The sequence below is a fragment of the Pelophylax lessonae genome (genome assembly GCF_965119305.1).
Source record: "Pelophylax lessonae genome assembly, chromosome: 1".
NCBI lineage: Eukaryota > Metazoa > Chordata > Amphibia > Anura > Ranidae > Pelophylax > Pelophylax lessonae.
In genome coordinates, this window is record NC_138768.1 from 520,062,905 (window position 1) to 520,082,392 (window position 19,488).

Sequence of the window (19,488 nt, forward strand, 5' to 3'; positions counted from 1 at the left end):
CCCAGCTAGTGGTCCGGCGCCCCTAGTGGGCAAAAAATTATTATTTTTTTTATCTTTTTTTTCTTCTTCTTTTCTTTGGGGGGGGGGGGGGGGCGGCGCCCCTGCACCCCTTATGGACAGGCCGCCACTGATCTAAAGGTTGTTTTTGGAAAATCGACGTATGAGTGCTGCCAGCATTGCTGCAGAGGTACTACTTTTTGTAAACAGTGCCTGTTTATTATGTATTTCGGTCTGACCAGACCACTGAGGTTGAGCAACCCTCCCCACCCCCCACACACACCTGTACTCAATCAGTGTCCACCATCAAGTGGATATAGGAGGAGTCCCCTGTAGTGCATTTGCACCTCTTTCCCAGCAAGGAGTATTATCTCCAAGGGTTAGAAAGGCTGGATTCATCTCTTTTTCATGGATAGTGTAGGACCCACTGATAATGGGGTACTTTGACGCAGTAGTGGGCTTGAGCACGATATGGCCATATGGTGGGACCAAATCCCCATTTTTATTTATGGATTGTCTTCAGATTTGGTAGTAATTTCTTTTGCATTTGCGCGCTATTCTTTTTTAATATAGAAGTAACTAGTAACCATAACAAATTACTTTTTTTTAGTAACAAGCCCAACACTGGTCTTAACACACTCCCTGTTCTACAGTGACAATGCCACTCAGTACAGTTGTCTCCCTGGGACAGGAAGTTTATAAATGGCAGGATTACCAGGTTAAAATGAAGAAGAAAAAAAAAGTATGACAAAAAAATATGAGAATGCAGTCATTCCATCTAAGGACGAGCTGTAATGGTACCAATTTTTGTTCTTGAGTTTAGATACACCTTGAACACACTAAGCACAGTGTGATGTGTCGCAGGACCATTTATTTTGCATGGCACCCCATTACCTCTATGGAGTATGATGCACAATTATACTCCATAGAGGTAATAGGGTGCCATGCAAAATAAATGGTACTGCCACACATCACACTGTGCTTAATGTGTTCAAGGCTTATTTAAACTCAAGAACAAAAGTTGGCGCATACAGTAGCACATACAGTCAGATGAAATAAAAAATTGAGCAGAAGTGATTTATGTTGTGTTTGGGTCTATTAAAAATAACCAGGCTGTGGTAAAGCAAGTGCACTACAATGTAAGATAAAGCATGTTGCAGCACATGCATTACTCCAACACCCCTAGCTGCGAACGAAGAGTTATAACTTTTGGTAATACATTGCCTTTCTGGCATTAAACTGAGAAAATGTTTGATGGATTTTGGGAAATGCTATTGTAGGCCAGCATTACCTGGGCAGGTCAAGCCCCAGTGTTTATTCACAATAACTACTCTTCTACTTTGCTTTTAACACCAGTGTGTTCAATTGATTACAATGCTATGATAAAACCATTACATTGTCTTGCCTGTGTTTGGTCTATGGTAGGCCATACACGGTGCCACAGGTTGCAGGAAAGAAATGTGCACAATTTCCCCATCAACATAGACGGTTCTGACAGGGGAATCCCTCCTGCCCAGCAATTGAATGCTCCCAGCAGGGGGCGAGGGCAGGCGGAGGAAGCCATCCCTGCCAGGAGAAGACAGTGATTATAATCGCAATCAAATCCCACAGGCTGGTTGTACTGATCGATAGATCAACTTGGTACATTCAGCCTGCCCGTTAACAATTTGAATCTTGGCCGGTTCAGCAGGATTTAATTTGAACCGTGAATGGCCTGGCCTAGGTCTGGTAATGGTCAGATCGGGAGACCGTATCATCTAATGTCTATTGTTAATTACTTTCTAGCAACCCATTGATTTTATTTTAAGGCTCTATGCACACTATGAGCAAAAAAAAAAAAAAATGCCACCTTTGTGGCAGCTTTTTGCAGCAGTTAGGAGCATTCAGCTTTTTTGGCAAACCGCTCCCAAAAAAGCAAAAAAAAAAAAAGAGTTTTTTTTTCTGCTACTAGAAGCACTAAACACTAAAATAGTGTGCATGGACAGATAGGATAACTCTTTCTGTTTCTAGAAGCAGGAAAAAATGCTCAAAACCTGCTGCTAGGAGTGTTTTTTAAGCTAGTGTGCATGGAGACTCTGGAATGTGCAACCTTATTAGCCTTTCGGTTCACTGGCTATTGAATAGTCAATATAATTCACTTAGGCAGACCACAGATGGTGCAAATTTCTTTCCTACAACCACATTTGCAGGAAAAAAATTTGCACCATTTCCCATTGACACAGACAGTGCCAAGCAATTGACTGCTCCGGGCGGGGGGGCATCCTCGCTGGGAGAAGACAGTGATTATCGATATGCATAATCGATTTATGTGCACATTTGCACAGTCTTACCTAGGGCCATCTTACCAAATAGGCACACTGGTTGCCCGGGGGCTTCACCTGCCCAATGACACATCCCCAGCCAAGCATTAGTTCCGATTCCGTGTGCATCCCGCTGCAGAACTTAGCAGGTGGCAAGCGCCTGTCGGCCCTGCGCTGCTGTCAGGCCACTTGGGCGCTGGAGGGGGAGCCCACAACTGCAGGAATCCCTGTCCACCTCCAGGGGAACAGGCACACACAGAACAGTCGAGTCTGACTCCCGTCCGTGTGTGTGTTCACCAGACCCAGCCGCCAAACTTGGAAACTGTCATTAGCCTTGCACTGCTGTACCAATAAATATCGCCTTATCAATAATTTGCATTTGTATTCTCATGGGTGATTGTGTAAGCAGGGCCCCAGTGCACTGCATTGCCCGGGGCACTTTAATGCTTTTAAAATGGCACTGGTCTTACCATGGCTACTTTGGTATGTTTAGATGTGCATAATGTGACATTTTCAATGAATATAGTATAAAACATAATAAATATGTATCTATGCATCTGGTACCGAAGTCTATGTTATGCTGTAAGGTTCACATTTTAGTTTTCATCAAGTTTTCTAAACTGTTTGGGGGTTTTTTGCCTAGGATGTTTTTATCTATGGTTAGACCGGTGATTGGTCTCTCTGTCGGGATGATTAACCACCTGTTTATGTTTTCATTGGCCACACACGGATGTGTTTAATTGGTCGCTTGATTGCATTCCGCCATCTGCTTATTTTGCATGTATGTATATATATATATATAAAACGGAAAATTGAATACTCACCTTTCCGTAATTTCCCTTTCCTGGTGCCTATCCATGGCAGCATACATATGTTGGTTGCCATGGATAGGCTAGCCCGATAAGCCCTTTGAATCAGACGTATGATCCAGCTTGCGATAGTTCTTTTTGATGCTGCCAAGCCCTTTCTACCTCCATTTGAAATGATAAATAGGCGTTGCTCCCTACGAAAAGATGGCGTTAAATCAATGTACCGACGTAGAGTTCTTGCAACATCCAGTTCATGCAACTTTGATGTAGCTGGCTCTTCTTCAAAGGCTGGGAGAACCCATTCCTGATTAAAGTGGTAGGTAGTTGGCACTTTAGGTATGAATTGATGGATTGGTCGTAGCACTACTCTATCTGGGAAGAACGTAATATACGGATCTTGAGCACCCAAGGCTTGGATTTCAGAAACCCTACGGCCTGAAGTGACAGCTACGAGGAAAACTGCTTTAAGAGTAACATCCTCCAGAGAACAGACCTCAGTAGGAGCAAATGGCGGTGCTGCTAGAGTATCCAGGACCAAGGGTAAATCCCACTTCGGGTACAATGTTTTTCTAGGTGGTCTTAACCTCAGTACTGCCTTCATAAACCGCTCTATCAGAGGATGTAAGGCCCATCTGATGTCTGTCAGGGCTGATAAGGCTGAAACTTGCACTTTAAGGGCATTGTGCCCCAAACCTACATCCAGACCTTTCTGTAGAAACAGTAGAACGTCCTGCATAGCTGGCTTCAATGGATTAAACTTGTTGGATTCGGCAACTTCCGAAAACTTCTGCCATACTCTGTAGTAGGAGCTATTAGTGGATGATTTTCTGGCTTGGGGCAACGTCTGGGTTACCTCATGAGAGCAACCTAACTCCTCCAACCTCTTCCTTTCAACTTCCAGGCCCTCAGATCCAGGATTTCTGAATGTGGGTGGATGTAGTCGCCATGCGACAGGAGTTCGGGAATCTTCGGAAGGACTAGAGGGTTGCAAAGAGACAGCTGGGTCAACAGCGTGAACCAAGGCCTTTTTGGCCAATAGGGAATCACCGCCAGGATGCTCACCTCCTCCCCTGTTAGGCGTTGAAGGAATCTGAGAATCAGAGGGGTAGGAGGGAACGCATACCCGTCTCGGAAGGACCATGGTTGAACTAAGGCATCTACTCCTGCTGATTTATGGGCAGGGTATCTTGTGAAGAAACTAGGTGCTTTGGCATTCTGGGGGGATGCAAATAGGTCCCACTGAGGACTGCCCCAGTGTTGACAGGTCCACCGAAACACACAGTTGTCCAGGGACCACTCGTTGTTGTTGATGAATTCCCTGGACAGGAGATCCGCCAAATGATTCTGGGAGGCTGGCAGATACGCTGCTCGGAGGTTTACAAGGTTCTTCTCGGCCCATGCTAAGATCGGGGCCACTTCGCGTGACAATGACCTGCTGTGGGTCCCCCCCTGGTTCTGGACGTAGGCTACCGCCGCCCTGTTGTCTATATGTAACAGGAGGGAGTTGCCCGCGAGATGAGGTACCAAGTGCGATATAGCTTCCCAGACTGCCCTCAGCTCCAGAATGTTTGATACTACATCCACCGAGTCGAACTGCCATCTTCCTAGGATCAACTGGTCCCTGAAGTGTGCCCCCCAGCCCAACCGACTTGCATCGGTTGTAAGCGTGATCCATGAGATGGGGCCAAGATGGCAAATATTTTGAAGGTTGGGCAGCTTCGTCCACCACCATAGACTGGACTTCATTGATACCATGATCAACACCTCCTGGGAAAGGGACCTCCTTCTCCACTGGGATAGAAACCCCTGTTGAAAAGCACGGAGATGCCAGCGGGCCCACTTTACCATCGGGATGCATGAGGAAAAGGTTCCGAGGAGACTCAGACATTCCAATGCCAACATGGCTTTGCTTGCCAGGGCCTTCTTTACCTTCCCTGTGACTATAGGAATCTTCTCGGGTGGCAGTGACACTGCCCTCCTCTGTGTGTCGAACAGTGCCCCTAAGTATATCATCTTTTGGGCTGGAGTAAGCTGGCTCTTCGAGTGATTGATTAGCCATCCGTACCTCATCAGTGTGTCCAAGACTTGTTGAACATGGATCTTTAGGAGTTCTTTGTCCTGCGACAGGACGAGAATATCGTCTAGATAATGTAAGACACGGACCCCCTTCTGCCAGCATTGCCACCAACACTTTGGTGAAGGTTCTGGGGGCTGTGGATATGCCGAAAGGCAAACACTGGAACTGTAGGTGAAGTTCCCCTATTTTGAACCTTAGGAACAACTGGAAGTTGCAAAGTATTGGTATATGCAGATACGCATCCTGAAGGTCTATAGAGACCATCCAGTCGCCTGATTGCACAGTTAGGATGACCGTGTTTAGGGATTCCATCTTGAACAGCTCGAGGCGGATAAACTTGTTCAACCGCTTCAGATCTAGAACTGGCTTCCATCCTCCCGCCTTTTTGTGTACCAAGAAGACTGGGGAATAAAAGCCTAAGAATCTTTCTGACTCCGGCACTGGTACCACTGCCTGCTGATGAATTAGCGTCTGGACATATTGTAGCAGAATCTTGCGCATCTCTTCGCAGTTTGGAATCCTGGTGGGTAGAAAAGAAGTACGGGGCGGTTGGCGCTTGAACCTCCAAAAATGCCCCTGAAGGATCGTGGAGGTGACCCAACGATCCAAGCAAGTTTCCACCCAAACCTGAGAGAATGTCCTGAGACGGACACCCACTGGGCCGGTTTGGGTGGGCAAGAAGTCAAAAAGACTTCTGGCCTTCCTGTGTAGAGGTAGCAGCCTTCTGTTTCCCCATCTTCAGGAAGGTAGCCTGGAAGCCCTTCCAACCTCTTCTGTATTCTCTCCCTGGACGGTATGTTCTGGCTTCTTGCTGGAAAACCGCTCTCGCTGCAAATTTCTTCCTTTTATTCCTATCCTGAGGAATCAGACCGCTCTTGCCCCCTGTGACTCTGGTAATGGCTGTATCCAGCTTTTCGTCAAATAGGGCTTTCCCATCGTAGGGTATGCGGCACCACGTCTGCTTGGAGGAGGGATCAGCGGCCCATGGTTTTAGCCAAAGTGCTCTTCTTGCCGTGACTGAATATAGCATGGCCCTGGCGGAAAATTTCAGAGTGTCAATGGCCGCTTCTGCCACAAAATCTGATGCCAATTTTAACTCATCCAGAGCCTTCACAATCTGGTCTGTTTCTAAGCCTTGTTTGAGGGCCAATTCTATATTGTCAGTCCAAGCACGTGCTGCTCTGGATACTGAGGTTAAAGCCACTGCCGGCCTGCAAGCCCCCCGGCCGCCTAATACGCCTTCTTTAGATCACCATTGATTCTTTGATCTAAGACATCTCTAAAAGAGACTGCGTCCTCTAAGGGTAAAGTTGTGTTCCCGGCCAATCTCATGACCGATGCGTCCACTGACGGCATGCCATCAAATAGTTGGGCGTCCGATTCCGCTAGAGGGTATCATTTACTAAAGCGGTTAAAGGCGATCGGTCTCCTATCCACCTTCCACCGTCACCAGATCCCTTATCTCCTCCATAAGTGGGAAGGTAGGAGGTTTTTTCTTGAGATGTGGAAAGTATTTCCTGGACTTGGCAGGGAGCTCAGGTGATTCTTCCCATTCAAATGCGTTCTTGACCGCTACCACGAAGGGGCCGATCACCCCAAAATCAAAGGTAGACACATTCTCCTCCTCTGTGTCCCCTTCGTCCTCTGAGCTGGAGCCGGAACCTGCCATTTGGACTGGAGTCTCAAGGGATCCCCCGCTTGTGGTCGGGGCCATCAACTCCTGGGACAAGTTCAGTTCTCGAATTGAGTCCTTAATCAGCTTCTTCATTGTATCAATGGACTCTTGCTTTTCTTTTTCCCGATCCCCCGTGGCTTCTAAAAAACATGTTTCGCAGACCAGTTTTCCCGGCAGAGCTTGTCTGCCACAGACCCGGCATGCTTTGTCCCCAGGCCGGATGGAACTGTGTTGTCTGTCAGATCGATGGGGCGATCTGCGAGATTTGTGTGATGTGCGAGGGGTAGACGCGTGATACTGGTCATGTCTTGAGCGGCTGTGGCCTCTGGACCTCCTGGCCGGTGAGTCCCTGCGGGATGATCGGCGTTGCGGGCTGCAATGAAACATAGGAAATTTTGATGTTTCATACGCCCGATGCTTTTTTTTTTTTAAACTTACCTGAATGGTGCAGCCCCTTACCTAGCGGAATGTTGAGGATCTTTTTGTGCCACTGCACTACGGGAGATGGCTGGGATAAGAGAGACATGAAGGGTAAGAATAAAAGAAAAAGTAAATGGAAAGGTCCCAACCTAATAGTCCCACCCCCCCCCCCCTTTTTTATTATAAATAAATATATATTTTCAAGAAGAGGAGAGAAAAAAAAAGAAGCTGCAATACCTCTGGCTTCCATCGGGAGGCAGCAGCACAGGCAGACTTGAAAGCTTCTCCTCAGCAGCAAGGGAGATGTTATGCTTCTGACATCCGCCCTCAGAATGAGAGAGGCTGGCCATATAAATACATGTACTCCTATGGGAGTACCAAGATGGCCGCCAATGGCTTCATCTGCCTACTGGGCATGTGCAGATGACGTCATAGGGCGGCGCCATCGATCCGCCCCCAGAACAGTAAAACAGAGGTTAGTTGGCGGGCGCGAAGCTCCCCAGGGGCTCCAGAGGGGCTTGCTAGCGATCCTGCACCCCAACGCACCACATGAGGACAGACTGTAAGTAGGACAGGCTAAATTTAATGCAGGAGGCATCAACGTTACCAGGGCAGCCCCCAAACCAGAGGGGGGGGGGTTCCCGGGAGGAGCATGGCTGAACTAGACTCCTTACCTGGAAAAAGATCCACAGAAAAACAGGCTCCCAGCCTTGTTGGCGCTTTTAGCAGCCTAAGACCTGGGACTCCATCCTACAGGGGAGCATGACCCTGTAATGGTAACACCATGTGAAGGTGCAGTAAGGGCTGATCATGATCCTGCAGGCTTGAGGACAGAAAAAAGAATGGCGTAGGGGGGGCAGTTCTTACTTTTGTAGAGTTAAGGAGGTCCTGTGGGTTGGTTGAGGGCGGAGCAACCACCATATGTATGCTGCCATGGAGGCACCAGGAAATATATATATATATATATATATATATATATATATATATATATATATATATATATACCTGTGGGTGTGACCAATATTCCAGCTATGACTAAGCACCAAGATGTGAGGTGGAGGTGTGAAACGCATTAGCTGATCTTTTTTTCACTTCCATGTGCTGTATGGATTGTCGCTTTTACTTATTTGGAACCATTAAAGGTGATTCAAGCATTGTGCGGCTGTCCAGACATCTTCTTCCTACATCTAGTACGGGTATGCCGATACTCCCTGACAGGAAGACTGAATGAACTATCACAGCGCTCCACAGCGCCCCACAGCGCCATGGTAGTTAATTAGGAATAACAAGCCGACAGCAGATAAGGATGTCAGGGCTTGTAGTTCATTCATACACTCAGAGCTGTGTGTATGAATGACACTGCTGTGTGGGCAGAGCCCTGCACAGACGCGCTGTTTTAAAACAGTAACAGCTAGTACAGGAAACTTCTCCCCATACTACTGCCACCAGGGCAGTAGGCAGCGACTGCAGGACTGGGAACAAGTAAATCAGGTGGAACATGTAACATGTTCCCAAAGGTGAACTTATCCTTTAAACTCAATGGTATGGTTATATGGAAAGACACAGTCAATTGGCCCCTTCAAAACACAGGCTATCAATGTAATAGGATCCCCCATGCCTTCTCAGTATTTCAATTCGACGCTCATTTGCAGTGAAGAAACAAAAAATGTTAAAAACATTGGGTTGTTGCTGTGATTCAGCTTTAGCCTACATTGATGATTGTACAGAAAAATCTTACGTAAAATTAAAACAAAATATTAAAATTTGGATCTGTCACCTAGGGCAGTGGTATCCAAACTGCGGCCCAGGGGGCGGGTGCAGCCCATTGCTTGCCTTTATCTGGCCCTAGGGGCACTATTCCTCTGACTGTTACACTAGTCTGCCAACTGACATCAACAATGGGACACCATTTTTCCCACTGACACCAACAATGGAGCCCTTTTCCTCCCAATTATATCAGTAATGGGGCAGTATTCCTCCAACTAATACCAAATGTGGTGATGTTTACTCCCACAGATGCCAGGAAAATATCCACTTCCACTGGCCACAGTCTGGCCCCTCTAAAATCTGAAATACAATAAATTGGTCCTTTGTTTAGAAAGTTTGGGGACCCCTGACCTAGGGTCTGTGACTCATTTCATAAGGCCCATTTTCAGTGTTCTAAAAGACCTCCTGCAGTACAATGTAACCACTATGTTTCAAGCATTGTGGCTACATGAACAATGTCTCACAAAAGGCATTAGTATCTTCTATATAAGTATTGTGCCAATGTCTGAGGTGGGAAGAGCTGGATCAGAGGCCATGATGGACAAGGGCATCTCTGTCCAGTCTCATACAGTAACAGATAACATCCCCGGGCCGTGAAGATAAAAGTTAAAAAGAAAACTGTAAAAAGAAAGGTATAAAAACGATTTCTGCACATATCCCTAACTTTATCCTAACACCCAAAGATAATAATGAAATCTCCCCAACAGTGACATAAATATCAGTAAACCCCTGGCAAAGATTTCAACCCTTTTCCCCTAAGAAACGCCACCTAAATTCTATGTAGTGATGAGCAGAACCTGCTCTATTGAAATGTTGGCAGAGAGGGGGCTGCAATTTGCTTCACTAGGTGGTTGTTCTTAATCTGCCCATCACTGAGTAAAGAGTAAGGGGGACCTTTTGTATATCAGGTCAACAGAAGCGGGACCCAGTGGGGATCCTACTGTAACTGACAAAGAAGATGTGCAGGAGATTATGTGATAGATTTACTGTACTTGAGATACCATTCCTTATTTAGAAATGATTTTCCTTGTCTTATATAGCAATTCCCTTTCAGCACAATGGCTTACCAGGGATTTGGGATCCCTTCTCCTTTAAGTCCTGCTCACTTGCAGACATGTCATTTTGGAAGGGTTTCTGTAAAGGGACCACATAGATTTTTGCCACTTTGCCTGCAGCTGCGGCAGACCCACAGCTCCGACTCCACCTTGTCTCAGCAGTCAGCATCAGGGAAGAGGACCGAACTCTGCTTACAGATCCTGCGCCTCTTGGTGCAGCCGTAGTAACCCCGTCTGCCCAGACTCTGGCTGCTGACTCCAGCCCTCCTTCAGATCCTGCACTTTCTGCTTCCCAGCTCGGTACCTAGCATCTTCCTGGGAGCAGCTAAAGGTACGGGGGAGCACTGTGATGTAAGGGAGGGTGGGGCGGGCAGACACTTGACATCTGATGTAAGGGGGGTGGGGTGTTCTGGACATCTACATCTTACAGATACAACCGGCCCTTTAAGGGCAACCATAATGCTTATGCAGCCGTGATGAAATTGAGTTTGAAACCCCTGCTGTAGATAATATAAACCTGCTGGAAATCCTAGGTTTGACAAATGAATATGCTCATTGTCTTTAAGTGGAAAGAGTTATGGGAGGGTTATACTCCACACTCCTGAAATGTGCCGCTGCAAAAGTTTGCCACCAAATGTATCAATTAACAGCTCTCCCTCATATTCCAGCTTCCTCGTTCTCTAACTTTTTATCTTGAATGTGTCTCTTAGAAGATATCCTTAAAGAGGAAGTAAACCCTCCTCGGGAAGTTGTACCTATAGGTAAGCCTATGATAAGGCTTACCTATAGGTACTGTAAATATCTCCTAAACATGTACCGTTTAGGAGATATTTACCTTACATGCAGCCAGTGACGTCACTGGCGCATGCGCTCTGAAGGAACGGCTGATCGTGCCGTTCCTTCAGAGCCCCGTGCCGTGACCGTCGGCTCCCGCGCGCGTGCGCGGGAGTGACGTCACCGCGGCTCCGGCCAATCAGATGGCCGGATGCCGCGATCCCGGAAGACGGGCGACTGAACATGTCGCTCGTCATACAGGTGAGTGAGCGGCATGGCGGGGGTTTGTTCTAAGGTAAGTATTTCATAATGAGCTAGTATGCGATGCATACTAGCTCATTATGTGTTTCTCTTGCAGGATGTAAAAAAAAAAAAAAAATTTTAAACGGGTTTACAACCTCTTTAAATATCATGAGAATACTTTAATCATCTGACACATAGGCCATGGTGCAAGGTATTTGAAGGGATGCAGCTGAAAGAAAGCATACTCTGCAAGACCCAAAGAACAGAGCATCATGGAGATGGAAACATTGAGATTAGCGCATGTATTTACAGTTTACGTTGTCCTCCTCCTGCAACTGCCACCACTTTTGAAAAATTATTTTTTAAAAGACCAAGTAAAGTGAAATACATATCCCCATGTTCATTGGGAATGTTGACATGATTCTAATAATCTGAAGTTCTGCCAATAAAAGTCCACTGCCATGTGCTCCCATCGCAAATCTTTGAGACCAACAAATACTCCCAAGTTAGTGGTATCTGGAAGATGACAAGAGCAAGAAGTGCATGGAAAGGAAACATTTGGAATGGCTCATTGGGGGAATGACTAAACAAAGGCATGGCACAGAGATTATTATACCACATTCACCTCACCCACTTCTAGCACAACCTTGAATTTACTGGATCTTTATTTAACCCAGCCATGGTGACTGGAATTAGAAAGGATGTGGGAAAAGCAGAAGTAGACTATAATCGAAGTGTGGAAAGGAGTGTGCCTGGCTGAGCTGTTTCGCCACGCAAAATTGCAGTACTCATGAAGTTGTCATAGCAACTTGTAACTGCTTTCTGTGTCCCCTTCACCCACCTAAAAATAATTTTCATTCATCTTTTCTATATATATTCTGTTTCCCTGTGTTAAAGGGAATTATCTATTTCATAACCAGGAGGGTTCGGTTAGGTTCACAGGTGTGGCAGAACTGTAAATAGGTAGCAGTACCAAGAATGAGAGATGGGTATGTCTGAAACTAACAATACACACTCCCTTCTCGATTACCCACGGTCTCTTCCTGTCCTGTACCAGGAACACTTACATCTGCTTCTCGGCAACCAAAGTGCTGGCCTCCCCCTCACACCACCAATTTAACTCTGCTCGTACTAAGCAACAGTATATGTAAAACACAAGTGTCAGAAAAATGCCACAAGCTAATCAAAACCAAAGTACACAGAAAAAAAAAGACGTGCACCACAGAGATGTAGCCAGTAGCAGAGGCGAAATGACTTAATATCCAGCTTGAACTTTAAATTGTATCTTTCCAGCAAATGTCATCGCAAGAAGAGGGACATTATGCAAGAGGAATCATTAGTAAGAAAAGCAAAAGGCAACCATTCGCTGTTACACAATATATCCAAGCTATGTCTTGCAAGATCAATCGACAGGACGCTTGGAAGGATGCATTTTCCTGTTTGGACAGAATACGACATTGTACAGTATCAGAATACACAGGCTGCATGGAATTTCTGCAATTGGCTTTATGTTTTAAGGCATACAGTTAAAAGAAAAATAAATTCTTCTGCATTTAAGTTAAAATTTACCAGTATTTTCGCAAATTACCAAACTCTAATAGGACTAATACGACTGAAATGTCTTTCTCGTATCAATATATGTAAGTTTAAGCAAAATGTCAGCCACAAATAACATACAATGAAAAGCCCATTAACCTCCCTGGCGGTATGATTCTTTTGGATTTTAGGTGCTGAAAGCGGTACCATTATTTTGCATGTAATTCTTGTGAATGAGCAGCCCAAACCAACTGTATATATATATTATATATATATATATATATATATGTATGCATACATATATTATGTATATATATATATATATATAATATGTATACAGTTGGTTTGGGCTGCTCATTCACAAGAATTATATATATATATATATACGTATATATATATATATATATATATATATATATATATATATATATACGTATATATATATATATCTATGTGTATATATATATATATATACTGTATATATATATATATGTATATATATATATATACATATATTTACATAAAAAGTACAGTAAAACTGCAGGAAAGGGCACTGGGGGGCAATGTAATGTGATTTTTTTTTTATTTTGAACGGTATCAGTGTGTTTGGTGTGTTTTACATTCGAATTTGCCGCCGGTTCCACCCCCCGGCGGACGTCACGTCGCCGGAGACGGAAGCCGGGGCTCGCAGACGATCGGGAGGAAGCTCCGCCACCGCATACCGCTCGCAGTCTTCGCTGGATCCCGGAGAAAAGGTAAGTAAAACCTCTTCCAGCATCCAGCGATCTTCCTACCGCTTTTTGCTCTAAAATCTTACCCCGAGTCACACTCGGGAATACCGCTAGGAAGGTTAACAGATAAAATAGGAAACTGCTGCATTATTCGTGTTGCTGCATTATTCGTGTTCAGTCAAGAGATTTCTCCCACAATACTTTTTTTCTGCCACTAGATGGCCAGCATCATTCAATCCAATTTCCCTGAGTTCAGGTTGTCCTGGGACCTGCCCCCAACCTATGACTGGACAGTGAAAGGGTAAGCAGCACAGTGAACAGCCCGTCTCTCTGTTAAGCCTAGTACACACGCAACGATTATCGGCCGACCGATCGTCCGTCTTTTGTCCAGAGTGGTGTTTTGTTGGTTGGAATGTGCCTAGACTGCATACAAATTTTCTCGCCCGACAAAATTCTACTTCAGAAGTGATGTCATGTGTTGGTTTGCTTTCTTTGTGTTCTTTCTTCTCTGAGCATGCCCAGTCTTGCTCATTAGATTTTTCCCTGTCAAAATCTGTACTGACTGCACGAAAATCGGCCGTGTTTTGACGACGGACAAAAATTTTATAGCCTGCACACCAGATTTTTTTCGGCCGATAAGTCGGAGTCGGTTGTCGGAAGCATCATACTAACAAGCCGAAAATCGGCAGATCGGTAATCGGACAAAAATTCCCTGCCGATTTTCGACGCGTGTGTACGAGGCTTTAGGCCGATTTCTATGAACAGCTTGCTTCTTGTCAGCAGATGATCCGATTATCTCCTTGTACTGCTTTTTCCTCTTACACCCCAGCCCTGCTGTACAGGGACTGCATAAGACAGAAATCAGGTCTAATTCAAGTACTTACAATGAATGAATTTTAAAAATACATTTCATGGCCAAATTAATTATAAAATATGGGCATTATTTGTTTTTATATCAGTCTAGTGATGTCCAGATGACCTCATAGTAAATCTGTTTAAAATTCAGCAGACTTGGCAAAAAAAGCTAAACTTAGGAAACTTATACAGTAGGTGCCTTCAGTGAACACTCTTGCTATCCTACTTGGGTGATCAATATTTACTGTAAGGGCTCTTTCACACGGGCGGACTCCACCGGTGGATCCTCCTGTCCGCTGAGCAGGCGGATGACAGGCTATGCAGAGCGAACACAGCCTACTTTCCTCTATGGGCGGTCAGATGTAAACGGCCCGCCTGTCTATTTGCATCTGACTGTCATCTGATCCCCCATCTGTTTGTTTTTAGTGGATAGGATAAGATTGGATGCTAGTGGGTGTAAACAGACACATGTCCGTTTACATCCGCCGCTCCATAGAGGACAATGGATGGTCCGATCGGGTCCTAAAAATGGACATGATCAGTCCTTCCGTGTAAAAGGAGCCTTAAAATCAACCTACAATGGAACTAAACCTGTCAATTTAACAGTTCAATAAAAAAAAAATACAATACGTTCCCAGAACATGCTGGGAATGTAACTGTCACATTGGTTGTGCTCTCAACCAAACTGTCAAACCATCACATTACTGATGTTGTAAATGATCACGTGTGGCATTGTGACAGCTAAAGATCAAACAGAGGCCAAGATGGCAGCTTCCTTGTCTGAAAATGATAGGAGAGTTTAGTTCCGCTTTAACTTTTTCATGATCACATATTAATGAGCATAAAGACTTTAGTTTGATTTGTGTGACTATGAAGGTAATTATGGTAACCCAAATTCAATGTCATTTTTTTTTAACTAACATTCTGATAAGTAACATTTCTAGAAGAATCTTAAGTACGGGAGTTCGAGCCTTATCTAGTCTCACAAATGGCTTTAGGCGTGCAATTCTTAAAGAGGTTATAAACCTCCCAAAAAAAAAAAAAAATAATGAAAGACAAGGGCATAATGAGCTAGTTTGCCTTGCATACTAGCTCATTATGAAATATTTACCTTAGAACGAAGCCCCTGCAGCACCGCACACTCAGACAGCGTCCATCTATACCTGGTCTTCCTTCCGGGTTTGCATCCTCTGGCCATCTGATTGGCAGATCCAGGATGACGTCACTCTCGCACATGTGCGTGGGAGCCGCCTTTCACACCACAGGGCTCTGAAGGGACGGCACGGGCGGCAGTTTCTTCAGAGCGCATGCGCCAGTGATGTCACTGGCCGCATGCCAAAGTAAATATCTCTAAACGGTGCATGTTTAGGAGATATTTACACTACCTATAGGTAAGCCTTATCATAGGCTTACCTATAGGTACAAGTTACAGAGGAAGCTTTACTTCCTCTTTAAGGGCCCATATCACAGGGCTTTGGCTGGTGTCAAGTAGCTTGCTTTCGACATCAGATGCCTCGAAGATTTTTCAGAATTTATTGATTTGCTTTGAGTTCTTTTTGCATTCATATAGGCTTGTGGGGAGAGAAGTTCTGTTTGCAAAAGAAATTCCATCAATTCTGGTCCTTATTCTTGCTGGCCTGTCCTTCAGTATCAATTATTAATTACAGTCATTTTCTGTAGTTATTTTGTACCATATATTTAGCAACAAGGGTTCATGCAGGATTATGCCATATTCTCTAGAATTTAATTATGTTGTAGACAGGTTAGAATTTTTGTCAAATCCAAGGACACGGCAAAGAAAAACCTCAGAATTCAAAAGAGAAGTTCACCTAACCTTCCTACCTACCCCTCCAATTATTCTTTGGAAGTGTTTAGCAGGTGGCTTACGTTAGGTTAGTGGGTTTAGGCAGAAAGTGTATATAAATGCACTTTTAGGTATTCGTTATTACTTCAGCATTTAGTTGAGGTTTTTGGATATGGAGTAGAACACTTTTTAGCAAGTCAGCGTTGAGCCTATCGACTCTATAAAAAACATTTTATAAATTCTGTAGTAGTACATATATTTTATCTTTTTGAAGTCCAAAGTTTATGTTCTGTGATAATGTGTTCCAAGATTTTTTATTTCTATATGGCCAAAAAAAAAGTAAGGCTTGGAAGTAAAATTCCAGCTTTAAGCCTCGTACACACAAACAGATTGTTGACCGACTGATCGGCCGTCTTTTGTCCAGTGTTGTTTGTTGGTTTAAATGTGCTCTAGACTTGCACTGAACTTTTGTTGGCCAACAAAAACCAACTTCAGAAGTGATGTCATGTTCTGGTTGACTTTCAGTGTGTTTTTTCTTCTCTGAGCATGCCCAGTCTTGCTCATCTGATTTTTGTCTGCCGAAATCTGTACTGACTGAGGAACAATCGGCCGTTCTGTTGTTGGGCAACAAAAATTTTATAGCATGCACACCAGATTTTTTTCGGCCGAAAAGTCGCAGTTGATTGTCAGAAGCATCATTCTAACAAGCCGAAAATCGGCAGATCGGACGTTGGCCCACAATTTACGGCCAACAATCTGTGCGTGTGTACTGGGCTTTACTATGAGTTTCTGGTTTGCTTGAGCCAAGGAAGCCCAAAGCAATCAAACTATTTCCATTACCCACTTATGCAGCTGCTGTACTATACTGTAGAAGGGTTAGCTACATCGAGTAAACAGCACAGTGTTCAGATCTCAGTGTGGACAATTTTCCAGCTGCTGCCTGAACTAAATAGAATAGGCCTGAATGCATGTCTACCATTCAAGAGAAGCCTTGTATTTTTACCAATGAAGTCAAGGCTTCCTGTGCTTGGCTCAGGTGGAAATCATGATATCATGTACACACCTTTTCTTCTGATTGGCTGATAAAAATTCAAGGCTTCTCTTGGATGGTAGAGACACATTCAGGCCAATTCAATTTAGTTCTTATGTAGCTGTACGTTGCAGTTTACAGAGTGAGCACATGGAAAAGGAAACTGTTTGTTTGGGGCAGCTTGGCCCAAATGAACCATTTAAAGCAGAGCTCAAGTTTCCTATGACTTGAACCAAACAAACTAGTTCCTTCCCCAACCCATGCGCCCTCCAAGAGTGCTGTGTGAACTATGTACACCATCAGCTACATAGGGTATACAGTGTCATGTTCGGGCAGTGGTGTAGGAACTGCACATCATGTTCATGGAACAAAATCAAGTCACCAAGCTTTGTATTTTTATGACTGAAAACAAGGCTTCCTGTGATTGGCTGAGGTGGTGAGACAGACAGATAATGTCACAATCTCCATATTAGCCAGTCAGTGTAAGCTTTGTATTCATTCATCGAATACAAAGCGCCCTGTGAATGGCTGTGGGATGGGAAGTTCTCATCCCAATGTTGCACCAGCAACTGTATCCTGTATGTAGTGGAGGCTACATACATTTCATACAGTGCTGAGAGCAGCAGCATGCCTTTGTGAAGTAAATAGTGCATTTGGACCAGCTTGGTCCAAGCAAACTATTTAAAGTTAGGGAAACCTGGAGTTCAGCTTTAAAGTCACATTAAGGCCCTTTTCCCACTTGTGTGACCTAAAAGGCACACCATTTTGCCTGGACTTGAAGCAAAACCAATGACTATGGACCTCAAAATGCATCAGTCAGACCAAAATAGTCCAGGGACTACTTTGAAGTAACGCAGATATGAATGGTACTCATTGGAAATCATGGAGTATGACTTGTCATGCGAATTTGCAGTCTGAAGTCACACAAGTGTCAAAGGGGCATAAAAGTTGCAATTCTACTAAACACAACTAGTGTTACAAACACATTTCCCCTACTACAGAAGCTTGCTGCAGCTGACATTACGAATAGATCACAAGATAGCAAGGATTTTTATTTTTTAATATTTAAAACCAAAAGGTCCTCAAAAAAGGATAAATACTTTTCATAAATCTTAAAGGGATATTAAAGTCTCATTTTTTTCCCTTTTGGAGTAACAAAGATACTTACCTGTTCTGTGCAGTGATTTTGCACAGGGCAGCCCAGATCCTCTTTTCGGGTCGCTCTGCGGTGCTCCTGGCCCCTCCCTCCTGTTGAGTGCCCCCCACAGCAAACAGCTTGCTATTGGGGAACCCAAGCCGAGCAGCAGCTCTGTGTGTCCATTCAGACACACAGCTGTCTTTCTGCCCTGCCCCACCCCCTTGCCCGATTGACTGACTTTGATTAACAGCAGTGGGAACCAATGGTGCTGCTGCTGGGTCTCAGCTAATTAGGAGTGAGAGTCCTGGACTGCCGAGGCACTCGTGCAAAATTAGTCGATAGAGATGGGGCTCAGGTAAATAGAATGCATGAAGAGCCTTTACAACCACTTTAAAGCTAAACTCTGGCCGATTTCCTGCCCCCCCCCCCCCAACCCATGCAGTGAGGCTGTGTCTGCACTGCACGGAATTACTCCTCGTTTTATTCTAGGGGAGAAGACAGTGGAAACATACTCACCTGATCCTTCAATCCTCCCAGCACAACCAGTCTGCCACCCCCACACTCTCCAGTGATCTTGAAAATGGACTGTTCCTGACATCAGCACACCCACAGCATGCTCTATAGACCAGAAAAGACCAACTCCGGAACTTAGGGGAGCACAGTTTTTCCAGAGGATCGAAGGATCAAGCGAGTATAAAAACTTTGTGCTCACCCCTAGAAAATACAAGCAGTTGACCCCATACGTTGTGGGCACAGCCTCAATGCAATGGGGGGGGGGCTTTGGCCAAAGTTGGACTTCAATTTCTGATGGACAGTGTTTAGGTTTACCTATAAAGCTATACGGATAACTGAAGCAAATGGAATTTTGTTATAGGATCACTAGTTTCCTCTGGATGACTTCCTACCCTGACTCAGAGATCATCATTTTATGGTCCATCCAAATGCAAAACACAAGTTCTTCATAAGAGCAGTGGCCAGACTTGTCTGATCCTCCTTTAAAATCACTACAACTGCAGAAAAAAAACCTACAGGACACAGCTTCGGAAATAAATACTGACCCTACACATGAAAGCACGCTACAGCACTACAGTTGCAAGGGACACAAACCATTTTAGACCAAAATATGGCACATCTTTACATTTGGTGGGGTATGATATTGAAATTGACTTACAACCTGTACGCCCTCTCCAAAATGCGGTATTACATCAGTTTACAGCTGTTCCACATTTCTGCTACACATGCAAAGCAGGTAAATTGTTCAGTATCTACTGGGTGAC